Raw genomic sequence first — 13,082 nt, 5'->3', positions numbered from 1 at the left:
TGCAAGGGTCCCTGCATTGTAAGGATGGTTGTTTTTGTGCAGGAAGGGCCACCTTCCTGCACAGAAATAAACCCCTGGACAGTACCATCTTTCTATATGTGTTGCAGAATGCAGCACACATAGAAAGAGGAAGTAAAGAGGATAAATAGAGATACTTCTCCTCCACAGGCCTTCCCCAAGAAGGCATATCTTTTTGGCACATTCCCTGGACTCCCACTTTTGCTAAATTTGGATGTGCATCAAAGTCCATGGAAGTTTCATAGGAACTCTCATTCAGCGCCTATGGAATGCCTTCCCAGGGCAGAATATTGCAATGCATTATGTTACACCTGATTTTTGAAGTCTCTCAGGGTCATTCAAGGTGGCCTTTCGTGGCTTCATAAATTGCATTTTAGACTTGCATCTCTCTTGCCCCACATTGCTCGGTCCAAGAGCTATTCACCACCTCTTATAAATATGCCCCTTAAAGACAAAAAGTTCTAGGAGCAGTAGCCTGGAAAGATGCCACAACCACTACTTCACAGAGAACCCTGAGCACAGAGAGTCTGGAAGAAATTCAACAACCAAGCAGATCCCAAAGAACAAATTGCTGAAAGGTGAAAAACAAGAAAATAAATCCAGCAGTTGAGGGAAGATTTTTAAAAACCCAAACCCCCATCCTCATAGAAGCAGTAATGAAGAGGAAGAGAGTGATCATGATCAGCCCCCAGGTGATGCCAAACAGAGCAAAGCTCCTTAAAGCTGTAATAATGATAGAACCAAACATACAGCGGAGACTTCATTTCCAAGGAAGGCTTTCCCAATCTTAATAAACACGAACTGCAGGTAATTGCGGGGACAAGATAACCCTCTACCCATTTATTGAACCTAAGATCACACCTATCCCTTTGCAATGCAGGCTAATGGGAAAGACATTATCTGAGGCTCAAAGCACGAATACTCAATCCTCAGGGGCACTCTTAACAGGTCACCAAAAAAGCTTCAAGAACCAGATCCATTACTAGTCCAGGAAGACAAAACACCTTTGGACAAGAGCCATGACTGGACCTTTGAACAGACCCAGAATACAGCAGTAAATAGCACCCACAGATAAAACCATTCTTGCCCAAACGGGACACTTGCAGATAAGTTCATGAGTCATTAATGTCCTGCTGGATAAACTAGATGATTGTGAGATGCTGAAATATTTAAGGTAGTTTCAGACGATCACGTTGCAGGAATCCTGGGCAGAGAAGCCCTCAATAATACCAGGCTATTTAAACCTTCACACACCAGCAAGAAAGGAGTCACCTTAAGGCCATTGTATTTATTTTTATTTTAGTTTTATTTAATGCGATTTTATTTAGCGCAAACTTTACCCGAAGGTGTCAGGGCTCTTTACGTAACATACGTAACAACCAGTTTCAATACATAAGGATTTCGGATTACGTGCTTTACATAAAAGATACAAGCTGAAAAAATTGCAAATGTACAAGTTGTAAAGTCACACAAGGAAGAGAGTCACTCAAGGAAGCGATACAAATGGATAAACTCTAGGCATCACATAGAAATGGTAGAGAGTACAATGGTCTACAGCATATATTACTGATTAGAGTTATCTCTATATACATATATTTAGAAATAGTAGAATTGGGTGGGAGTAGGGAGGGTGGGAAGGATATTGGGGTTTGGAAAAAAGGCAAATCAGAAACATTTGAGGATTGTCAAGGGGGAAACGAGGGAGAAGGGTAAAGGCAGAGGGAACGGACAAGATGGTGGGCCAGGGTCAGGAGAAAGAAGCACCTGAGAGCAGCTGCAAAATGGCGGCCAGGACAAAAGAAAAAAAAAAGAAGTCCATGAATAGAGGAGCAGAGCAGAGGGGGGCAGCCACAGGAGCAAGGAGGGAAAGGGATTGGAGGACCACTGAAACTAAGACGAGTCAATTAGATGGGCAAACACTCACGGGCCACTGGGCAGCAGAGTCGCCAAGGATGTTCAAAGGCACAGTCTCTGGGTCGCAAGGGCAGCAGTGCCCCTCAGGCTGCACGCAGCATGCCAAATGTCTGTGGAAGTCCGCGTGGGTGCCAGAGATGCAGTCCAGGAAGGCGCGCACCCCCAGGTTAAGACAGCAAAGAAAAGCCCGGGCGTCAGGCTGTAGTGTCAAGATTCTCCCCGACACTGCACCCCTGTACCTGGCAATATGGAAAGGCAACAGCAGCGGAGTGGCTGTAAGATGAAGCATCCTCATTTCGCCTCTTGGCTATTTGGCATCACTATGCAGAGGGCGAGACGGCTGAAAGTGAAAGTAGTGGAAGGGTGAACGCTGCAATACAGGCCCACCAGTTGATGCAGAGGTTCAGTAGTGCGCAGATCGATCTGGCAGAGTCGGTGGTACTGGTGGTCTGTAGTTGCTGCCATCTTGGAACCAGGCAGGTCACGAGTTAGCGCCACTTGGTGAGTTCCGCAGAGGAGAACAGGGGTACGAGTTGTTAATCGCGCTAGTGCCCCCTGATCCGACCATAACCCACCAGATTCCAGGAGTTCGCCAGGTGAACAGTGGGAGTCAGTGGTCCAATGTCGCAAGGGCGCCGCCATCTTAGGGTCTGGCGACAGACTGCATGGTGTCCCTGCCAGGTAAGCCTCTCACCGAAGAGCAGGGAGCGCTTCTCAACACCTGTGCTGGAAACCGGCTCACCTTGAGTGCGAGAGTTGGCGAGGAGAAACCCAGGTCCCGAAAGCGCCTTCCTCACCAGGTCCATTGCTTGGGGTCATTCGGCAGCCGCCATTTTGTGGTGGACTGGCGGTTTATATATCTGCTGTACTAAAATGAGACTGCAAAATAAAAACAATGGCATGCTCAAGCCTCCAAATAGTTAAAACCACATTTACCTGGGCCACGAGCATGACCCTCTTGGCAATACTGAATATCTACACACCACCAAACATAAAGTCATAGAGTACCTGAAAACTGAGATGAGTGAACTCCTGGAAAGGTTGTCTCACATGGAAATAAATCTCACAGGTGATTTTAACATGAATCTGCGTGACTCACCACCACAAAACAAGATCCTATCAGGCCAAAACGTACACTGGGCAATCCCAGCTCAGAGTCAACATCATTCCTTAATGTCAGACAAAAAATGTTAAGAGCTTATTAATGAGCTAAAGCATCTTAACCTCAGGGTTGTTAACAGTCAGTTTTAAACAGATCGTCCACTAGTGCAACCTTCTACAGCCTTACAAGCAGCTCTTTAATAGACTTCAGAGTACTATCAGCCTCCTTGGTCCATCTTGTTGACAGCTTCCAAATGACAGCAAGAGGGGAAAGTGACCACCTCCCGCAGGAACTGAGCCCAGCCATCTGCCTTGCCTAGTACCTGCCTGTTAAAGCAACCCACGACTCAGCTTATGCCATCAACAACAGAAGAATTAATTGGTCAACCAGCTCAGATCACATCCTTCCTGAGCTTACAAAAATACCACTCCTGGCACACATAGCTAAGGGGGAGCCCTACCACATCATATGGGCTCAGCTCATTCAATGATTTGCCAAACAACATGCGGTGCAAGTGCTGGACTCCAGTAAACAAACTCTGAGCAAAAAGACCGTAGCTCGCTTCCATCTAAAAAACCTAAAACTTACAGTCAATTAAGCCCTGAAGGCACTCCAAAAAGCACCAACTGACAAACTCCTCAAAGCCATAGTGGCTAAACTGAGAACAGCTTTCAGGAAGCACAGATTAGACCTAAGAAGAGATGCAAATGATAAACTTTGGACCATACTATTAAATAATGGAAAATCCAACAGACATGAGAGATTTTGGAAGACCGTGAACAATCCAAATGACTTATCAAAAACCACTACAACTGCAACTATCCTAGAGAAACTTTTGGATGAATACCTGTCAACCTATATTTAACAGAATGCAACCATTGGTAGACTACCTAACTGTGTACCTAGCTCCAGAAGCATAACATTTCTATCAACAAGTTCATTTATTGATCCACATGGGGAGCAATAGAATTCTTGTACTGCAGAAAACAATCAAAGGGATACCGACCCCCTGAAGTTGCAAATTGCAACCAGGTCCAAACAGCTTCCCTACAGTTATCTTCAAAGAGGACAAGAACTTCTTGGCAAAAAGCGTTGAGCCAGTTTTTCATAATATTATAACAACCAATTATTTACCTACCTCCTAGTATGAACTAATCATTTCTCTCATATACAAGGGAGGTGACATTTCCGACCCAGCAAATTATTGGCTATTAGCAAACCTCAATGTTGAATTAAAGTATTTCACTGGATGCGCAGTGGAAGAAATAACATCTTGGGGCTTAGAAAAGCAAATAATCCCCCTCAACCAAACTGGATTCACAAAGCGCATGGAGAAAGCTCCCAACACACTAGCATTATCACTAATAATTGACCAGTGAAGAAACAACCACCACCATCTCTTCCTCTGCTTCGTTGACTTTGAGGCATCATTTGGTCTAGTTGACCAGAATAAGCTCTGGCAGAAGTTAACCAGCTAGAAAATTCCCTGGCCCCTACTGCAAGCCCTGATCCTCCTTCATACCATCACTTGGGTCAGAACAAAATTGAGAAAAGGTTCTCATTTTTCTAGGGAGATTTGAACTCATAAGGAACTGAGGCATGGCTGCCTGCTTGCTCCCACACTCTGTTATCTGTTTCTGGCAGACCTTTCACCAACATTAGACCATGGAAACTCACATGCTCCAAAAGAAGGTCATGTTCATCTGCCAAGCTTGATTGGTCTAGTCTTGATCAGCCCCACGAAGATTGGTCTCCAAAGAGTGACTGCTGTCTACTCGAGGATGAATTCCATGCAAATACATTTGATGAAAAAACAAAAATCATGGTTATAGGGAAGCCGCCACAGGCTCCTTGACGTGGCAGTTGGAAACAGTAAAACTCAAAGTAACAACTGAATATGAATATTTAGGACTGCTGTTTGACAGCAGTCCCAGATTTCCTGTGAGGAGCAGTATCAAGGCTGATTTGCATATGGCTGGGTCCAAAATGAGTGTGCATGGTGAGCAAAATAATGATGGGTTGAAGTGCTAAACTAAGCTATTGCAAGTGGTGAGACTCATTGCAAACATCCTCCAATTACATTTTATGTAGTTTATGTACCATCCTAAGTAACATGGTTTAGCCCAGACGTGGATCCAATGCTCACTGTGTTCCATTTCATGGAGAACCTAGCCTGGAAGTTTGGGCTGGAATGGTCCAATGAGGAGCAGGGCCAAGACTAATTTGTATATTGCTTGGTCCAAACTAAGGTGGCATGGTGACCAAAAGAATGGTGGATTGGAGCGCTACCCCACGCTATTGCCAATGGTTAGATTTGTTCTAAGCAGGCTCTTATAACCTTTTGCATGTTTCACATGGGCCAAAAATACTTTGTCTTATAGAGCAGTTTCATGCAAATGAATACTTCCAAACCACTGTTTTCTATTTATGCACTGTACCCAGATGCCTTTAAGAAATAGTGAACGATCTCTGTTTCAATTTAAATTTTGTGTGTGAGGAATGGTTGTGAGATAATGCTAGGACTACATGCACTTTTTGTTCAGTAAGGACCTTTAGTGTCATGATATCAATATTGTTTAGTCAGTTCCAAGAGGAGATAAGGGCCTATTTTAGAAATTGAAATACAGGTACTTACTCTGTCAGGGCAATGGAGTAAAGTACTCTGTCATCCTGAAGGAGTACCTGGCCCACACATTTTGAGATATGTGCCAGCCCAGCAGACACCTCTTGCATTTACACGAGTCATAATCATGTCGCTTCCTGCAAATGCAGTGAAAGTCTGGCATATGTTTTTGTCAACATGATGGAGTTGTGCTGCAAACTTTCCATTTTTTTTTTTATAAAAAAAATCCCAAAGCAGATAAAAAAAAAGTGGCCCACGCACTATGAGAGGTTTCTCCCAAAGCATGGGAGGTCATTTTACAGGTTTCACTGTCCCTTACCCCCAGTTTTTAGATAGTGGGGACAGACAGTGAACAATTGCCATTTGCCCTCCCACTCTAAATAGTGCTGGCAGGCAAATTACCAAATCCCCTATGGCCTTTAATCGTTCGGCGCACCAAAAGTGTATGTCAGCAGTAGATATGGAGTAGTCTCTACCATCGATATACTGAAAGTGTGCCCAACTCTAAAGAGGGAGGCAGAACTTCAGCTTGGCGGAGAGGGTACACCATTGCTGTTGTGAAAGAGTACCCTCTCTACGAATCTATAAATCAGGCCCATAGAAACATTGCTTTGAAAAAAAGTGCATTGTTTTTATATGTTGTTCCTTAATGCTCCCTTGGTGTGAAATTATATATCTCACCATAGGTATCAGACTGTTTGACATGGTGATGGAAATGGTACGTCTTAGTAGATTTTGTTATCAAAATATTGTGCCTCGTCTTTGAAGGAGGCATACAATTTCAAGTCTAAAGTCAATTCCTGAACTATATTTATACCTCAAGCACTGACACCAAGACCTATGGCCTGTTAGTTGATTTCTCTCACAGCAGATGGAATCTGAGGGTGGGAAAACCATCAATATAAAACAATACATGAAGTTAAGCACAATATTAGAAGTTTATTCTGGAAGGAGTTTCTTGGTTACCTGCATAATTTGGAAATGAAAACCAGCACTGAAATCCACAAGAGAATGACATTGCTGACATTAACTCCCACATGTATGATCAAGGTAGTGCAGGTAAGATAGGTTACATTCCATGCAGTGGTGGCTCCTGCGCTAAGGCAGAGGAGCATTGCCCCATTGCCTTTCATCAGTGGTGAAAAAAGCTATATGTAGCAAACAAGAGACACATCCACTATATGTACTTGAGCCAAGTCAGTAAAACGCTTGTAGAACATATATATCAGAAAAATCTAAGCGTCTTTCTCCCAAGACACAAACACCTGCTGTGAGAAAGTGGATTATTAGTTGAAGTGGATGGTAGTCATCTTCAATTAATAATGGAACAATGTCTTACTAGGTGCAGTTAAATCTCGATAATCTAAACCCCAGCTTAAACTTTGATAACTCAAGCAGAGCAGGCATGCTTAAGCTATGACAAATGTGTAAAGCATTTATCAATTTCAAACAGTGAATAAGTCGAAAACACAACACAATTGTAGTACTACTCTAATTTATAAATACAAAGACAATTGTAATGAACAAATAGACACAACAATGACAGAAAGTGTATGTAGAGAACCTGAAATCTGACTTTCACAATTTGTGATGTGTATAGCACCAAAAAGACCAGTTGGTTATCTGGTTATCTGGTCATGCTAGACCTGGTCAAAGTCAGCAGTTAAGGATGACTACAATTGAGTGCAGGTTAACTACTGGGAACTGGTTCAATCAGATGGAACAATTTCCGTGCCTTTCTTGGAGAAAAAATCTCATTGATATGGTTGTGAGGGATTGGGCTGCAGGCTGAATTCAGAGAATGGTTAATTGATGGCAGTCTGACAAAGTCTTAATCCTGAGTCAGAAGTTCAAGTTGGCAGGAAATTTTGGGTGGTCATTATTGACCGTGTTGTATTCCATGCATGTGAAGTGTACCAGAGATATGATTCTTATTATAGTAAAAATGTTTGTAGTTTCAAAAAGCAGAAATTATCAACTACAGGTATCTGCAGGTATCTGGTTATGCTAGACTGGATCAAAGTCAAAAATTAAGGAAGTCCGTGATGGAGCGTGGGTTGGATACAGAGACCAAGCTTGGCCCGGTTTTAAGTTTACCTTTGTTTCCTTTGAGAAAAAATCTTTGTTGATTAGGTCATTGGCGGATTGGAGTTCCAGCTGGATCCAAAGAGGCAATCGTACCTGGGAGCCATCTGCAGTGCAGGTTGCCATTGGGAGCTTCAGGGTTTGTGTGAAGTTCAAGGCTATTAACATTGAACGTGAGAAAACTCCAAGCAGGAAAAGTTGGGCTTCTTGCAATATTTGTGTTCCTGGAGCTTAACAGTGGGCTAGCCAACTAGACCTTGGAGTATTATGTGTTCCCGATGGAGCCCAATGTTGGTTTCCTTATGTTAGCCTACCTTTTTACAATGCAGACTGCATTTGCTTTGCTCACATTATATATTATGTATAGTCAGCACATGCTTTAGTATTTTGTTCTTTTCTGCGGTTTAGTGTGAACAGCCTAGGCAGGGTCAAACAACATTGCTACTTGCTATTCTTTTTGGTGCGACACTAACACCTAGACATATTAGACAAATTTAGCTGTTGTTTTGGAATGTACATGTATTGTCATATAATTTGAGATGGGTTATTCTCGGAGATGGACGGTTCCAAAGACCTGCAGACGAGAGGGCTGCCCAGTGGAGACATAGGAAAGCCTTCTATGTTTGCTAAGGTACAAGTTCTTCGACTAAAGCCCAGAGAATTATATTCTGTAACCACTTGCCTTGGTAGTGTGGGTAGATTTAGTTATATGTGTCAGATAATATGACAGGACTTTTAATTGTATATGGTTTACTAAGTTTGCGGATGACATTATTGACATGCAATTGCTTAAATAAATATTGCAAACTGTTTTTGTGTCTTGGTTTCATTATATGTTAAGTTAAGTAAAAGTGGGAGAACAAAAGGCTGTAACCTGCCACCGTGATCCCTGAGAGGGTCAGGAGTATTGTGTTCTGGGGTGCCAAATAACCTGTCTCTCTGGAAAGTTTGGCAGGTAAGTGAGGCATTATAAGCTAGTCAGAATTGGGCCCATATATACTGACATAGTATGGAGACTCAGTCCCTACATACCGATGTTTTATGGTCCCAAGCACAGTTTTGTTCCTGAATAGATTCCCTGCAACAGGAGTCCACTTCTGGGTCCTAGGACCAAGTCGGGAGCAGGTCCAGGATTTGGTATTTCTCTCCATGAGTTCAACAGCTCATGCAGTCCTTTTTCTGTCTTACGCAGGTCAGGAGGTGTTAGGAAAAAAGTACCAAGGGGTTCCTCTTTTATGCCTGGTGTTAGAGTGTGGATGGGAGAAACTCCTTGCTCAATAAAGAAAAGGTTAACAGGGTCAATTCTACCCACTTTGAATCATTTTCTGGTGGGTTGGCCTAAACAATCCCACAGCGCCCTTTTCTGCCACAATCTAACCTGGCAGAACCTGTATTTCCCCTGGCCAGAGCTGGGGTTTGTGTCTAGGAAAATGAGATACTCCTCCTACAAACCAGTTCTGGAACAGTTATCCCTCCACTTGGATTGGTGTCACTCTGGCTACTTGGACAATATCAGAGGCAGGCCTAGGTGTAAGTACATCTGCCTGGGACAGGTAATTGCCATTGAAGCTTTTGCAGTTGATTGGCAAATCCCTTAGGCTCTCCTATCAGGAGGAGGTGATACCTCCTCCCAGATGAGACATGTTTGTCTCTTCCCTGAGAGCCATTCATACATCCCAATAGGCTAAGAGGTGACAGTTTTGGATTAACTCTGAAAACGATACTACAGTAAGAAAAATGTCTACCTTCTGAAGGTGGCATTTTCTAAATAGTAATTAAAAATCTGATTTGACCATTATATTGTATTTTAAATAACTATTAATTTGAGCCCTTGAATCATGGTCCTAGATACCTCCAAAATGAATGTATCCATTCTAAGTTGCTATAATGTCGCCCAGTGCCTTACTATGGACTAGCCAGCCTTGCCACAATAAAAATGACTTCAGAGATTTTTTTATTTCCAGGGCAAGTAAAACCTAAGCACACATGCCCTCATTTTTAAGTAAGATGCAAGCTGCATTTTGGGTTTTTAGGGCCTACCTTCAGATGACTTATAAGTATTTAAAAGGAAGGTTTACATAAATCTTCAGTTTTAAAATGCCTGCTCAGGCTGCAGGGCAAGCGTGAAGACATGCTTTGCATTGTCACTTTAGAGTTGCAAAAAAGGGTCTGTGATCCACTGCTAACACTTAACTTATAACCCACTTGTACTGAGCACCATAGACTGTTGACATATAGATACGTTAAATGTGCCAAATAGGATTTCTTACCAAATCAGCATGGGTCAGAGGACATGCTTGGTCAGCAGCGTCCTAGTATGCAGAGTCAAAAGAAACAACAGCATCAGCAAAAAAAATGGGGATTATCAGACAAAAAGAGGCATTTTGTTACACCTGGGATTGAGGAAGGGCATTTCACACAAGAAAAAATGTTTTTGCAGGGAGAAAAAATCAAAGAAACCCACAAGAAACGGCAAATGACATTCAAAATAGTAGGTTTAAAAGTCTGGGCCTGACAAAACCTTCCAGGCATACTTCTGGGATTATTTATGAACTGGAAAATTTTGAAAGTTTAATCAGAGGGAAATGAAAATCTCAGACCTTATTTTTAATTTTTTTGTCCGGGCCCAATATGTTTTCATTGTTCCTAAAATACTCACCTTCTCCGATCAGCAGGAAACAGTTGCTTTTTACTAAATTGTTATCCAAGAATGAGAGTGAATTTTACACACATAAAACATTATTTGTTAAAGAAAATGAATTCTTGTTTAATTTGACACTTTTTTTACATGATGCCATCACATAACTGTGGTTTATTTACACGTTATTACCTCCTCTCCCTGAACCCTGTTGATAGTTGATAGAACTGACAGTGTTAAATCTAAAATAATACATGTAAACCTTTACAACATCTAATTATCATACAGCTTAATGCATCATGTAAATATGAAAATATAAATTTCCATTGTTCTAACAGCAAGGTTTTATATTTTCAGTCAGAAAAACTAGCAGCCTTAACCACAATGTTGGCCTTGAATCAGTAGTCATGTTTGAATTTGATTTAAGTATGTCAGAAAGAGCACAACCTATGGAACTTTGTAACTCTTCCATTTCTTATTGTATTGGTTTTTATTAATCATTCCTATTTCTTTCCCAAACTGAGCTGCTTGCATTTCAATAAATAGAAAACAGTTGGATACTCATTAGAAATGTCCTGGTGCACAGGATAGTAATTGCAAGTTTTGGGGTTAAGAATTATGGGTGTGTAAAATTATCAGGGATTCCAGGTCAACCTTAAGAATCCTGTCATAATGGCTCAGATTTCCCTGGTAGTTCCACATTCTCCCTGAAGATTACCCCACAGATGGGGCTGTTTTCACCAGAAGAAACTACTAGGGTGTACATAGCAGGTCCATGTTAAGGTCACACATAGTGATGGCCTAGGTGTACTAAACAAAACTATAGGTTTTATCAAAACTGACTCAAATCATGACAGCACATTGAATTGCAGGCAGAAGCATTGCTTTGGACAAGAGTAAGCTGTGAAACTTAAGCAGATTTGGCTTTATTCTTGTCGCCTGATTGCCTGCCCATTAAGTACTGCTAGGAGTTCATCTCTGGCCTTAATAGGAGGATATAACATTTAGGTAAAAATATACAAAATAACAGTGCAGAGCTAGATGACAAGATGGCAAAATTCTCCATGGCCACCATGTACTTGCCTTTAGTGCTAAAGTAGGTTGGGATAAATGACAACCATACGCTGAGGAAGGCAAGCATGCTGAATGTAATAAATTTAGCTTCATTAAAGCTATCAGGAAGTTGTCTTGCCAGAAATGCTACTATAAAGCTGATGGAAGCCAGAAGCCCCAGATATCCCAGCATGCACCAGAAAGCAATGGAAGACCCCTCGTTGCATTCAATTATTATCTTTCCAGGTTCAGTATGGGTGTTAAACTCTGAGAAAGGAGGAGAGACACATAACCATGAGATGCACAGACACACCTGAAGGAGTAAACAGACACTGATGACCTTGTACACTAACTGTTGCCCACCCCATCGCTTGATATCACTGTTTGGTTTGGTTACTTTAAAAGCAATAACTACCATGATTGTCTTAGCTAATACACAGGAAATACAAAAAGAAAAAATTATTCCAAAGATTGCTTGACGGAGGAGACACTTCACATGGGTGGGATAACCTATAAAACTCAAGGCACACAGAAAACAAAGCGAGAGACACAAGAGTAGCAGGTAGCTGATGGACCGGTTGTTGGCTTTTACTATAGGTGTCTTTCTGTGATGGTGAAAGAGTCCCAAGATGGCAATAGGGACTGTTGATAAGAAGACGCTGATTGATGCCAGGACAACTCCTAGAGAATCCTGGAAGGAAAGGAATTCCTTGATCTTAGGGATGCATTGGTCTTGTCTGCTATTAGGCCACTTGTCCCACTGGCAGTGAAAGCAGCTTGTAGAATCTGAGGCACAATACAAGAAAGAACAAAGTAAAACAGAGCATATGTGTACTGATTGGTGATAATAGCAATTCTTCACATTTCATCCTATATATTTCAATATCATTCAAGCTGGTTTCAAATGCAGACCAATTGTAATTTATGCAGCAACAGGAGTTAAGGTTTGGCCGTCAAAAGGAATTTGTATAGTTAACAAAACCTTTATTGTGCATATATATCACATAATCTAGGATTTATTTTCAGTTGAGCATTGTCATAATTAGAAAATACCCTATTTCAAAAGGGTCTGATGCTGATATACTTTATTGAGCTATCTCTAAACTGATTGTAAGAATCTGGAATACAGTTGACTGCTCCTTAAAATAGCCCTTTGATTTCTTCATTAAAATTTGGAGACATGCTTGTCTTTGGCCTCTTACTGTTAAGCTGTTTAGCCCAAATTTATTGGTAAACTAAGGCTGGCCAATCTGTACTTCAAAATATAATAAAACAATCTCTCCAGAAATGTTAACTCAAGGTGGCATAGCCACAGGAAGAGACGTTTAATCTACTTAAAGTGCCACATCACCAGGTTGCTGCCCTCTTCGGTTACAGAACACCATCTAAAGGATGCAGCTCAGCACTTCTGAATGTAAGTCCTTGATCCTAATTCCACAAGCCAGGTTTGATTGTCCCATTGCCATGTTGGATTCCCTGAAGGTATCAGAATAAATTCGTAAAAGACTTACAATGAATCTGGCTTTGATCCATACTCTATTCTAACAAGTGCACACCTGGAGTTATTGTTGAATTACTGGAATAATGCCAGATTATCACATCACACAGGATAGCATCACACACACAATACTACTAGACAACTCACATAC

The 13,082-nt window shown here is 41.6% G+C and overlaps 1 pseudogene; it reads right to left on the bottom strand.

Annotated features, from left to right (window-relative positions):
* Positions 1 to 11,290: 11,290 nt before the first annotated feature.
* LOC147678533 (vomeronasal type-2 receptor 26-like) overlaps positions 11,291 to 13,082 on the bottom strand; it is a 45,392-nt pseudogene continuing 43,600 nt past the window's right edge.

Source organism: Lissotriton vulgaris, chromosome 12, assembly GCF_964263255.1.
Source record: "Lissotriton vulgaris chromosome 12, aLisVul1.2, whole genome shotgun sequence".
Classification (NCBI taxonomy): domain Eukaryota; kingdom Metazoa; phylum Chordata; class Amphibia; order Caudata; family Salamandridae; genus Lissotriton; species Lissotriton vulgaris.
This window is presented reverse-complemented; position numbering and strand designations above follow the sequence as displayed.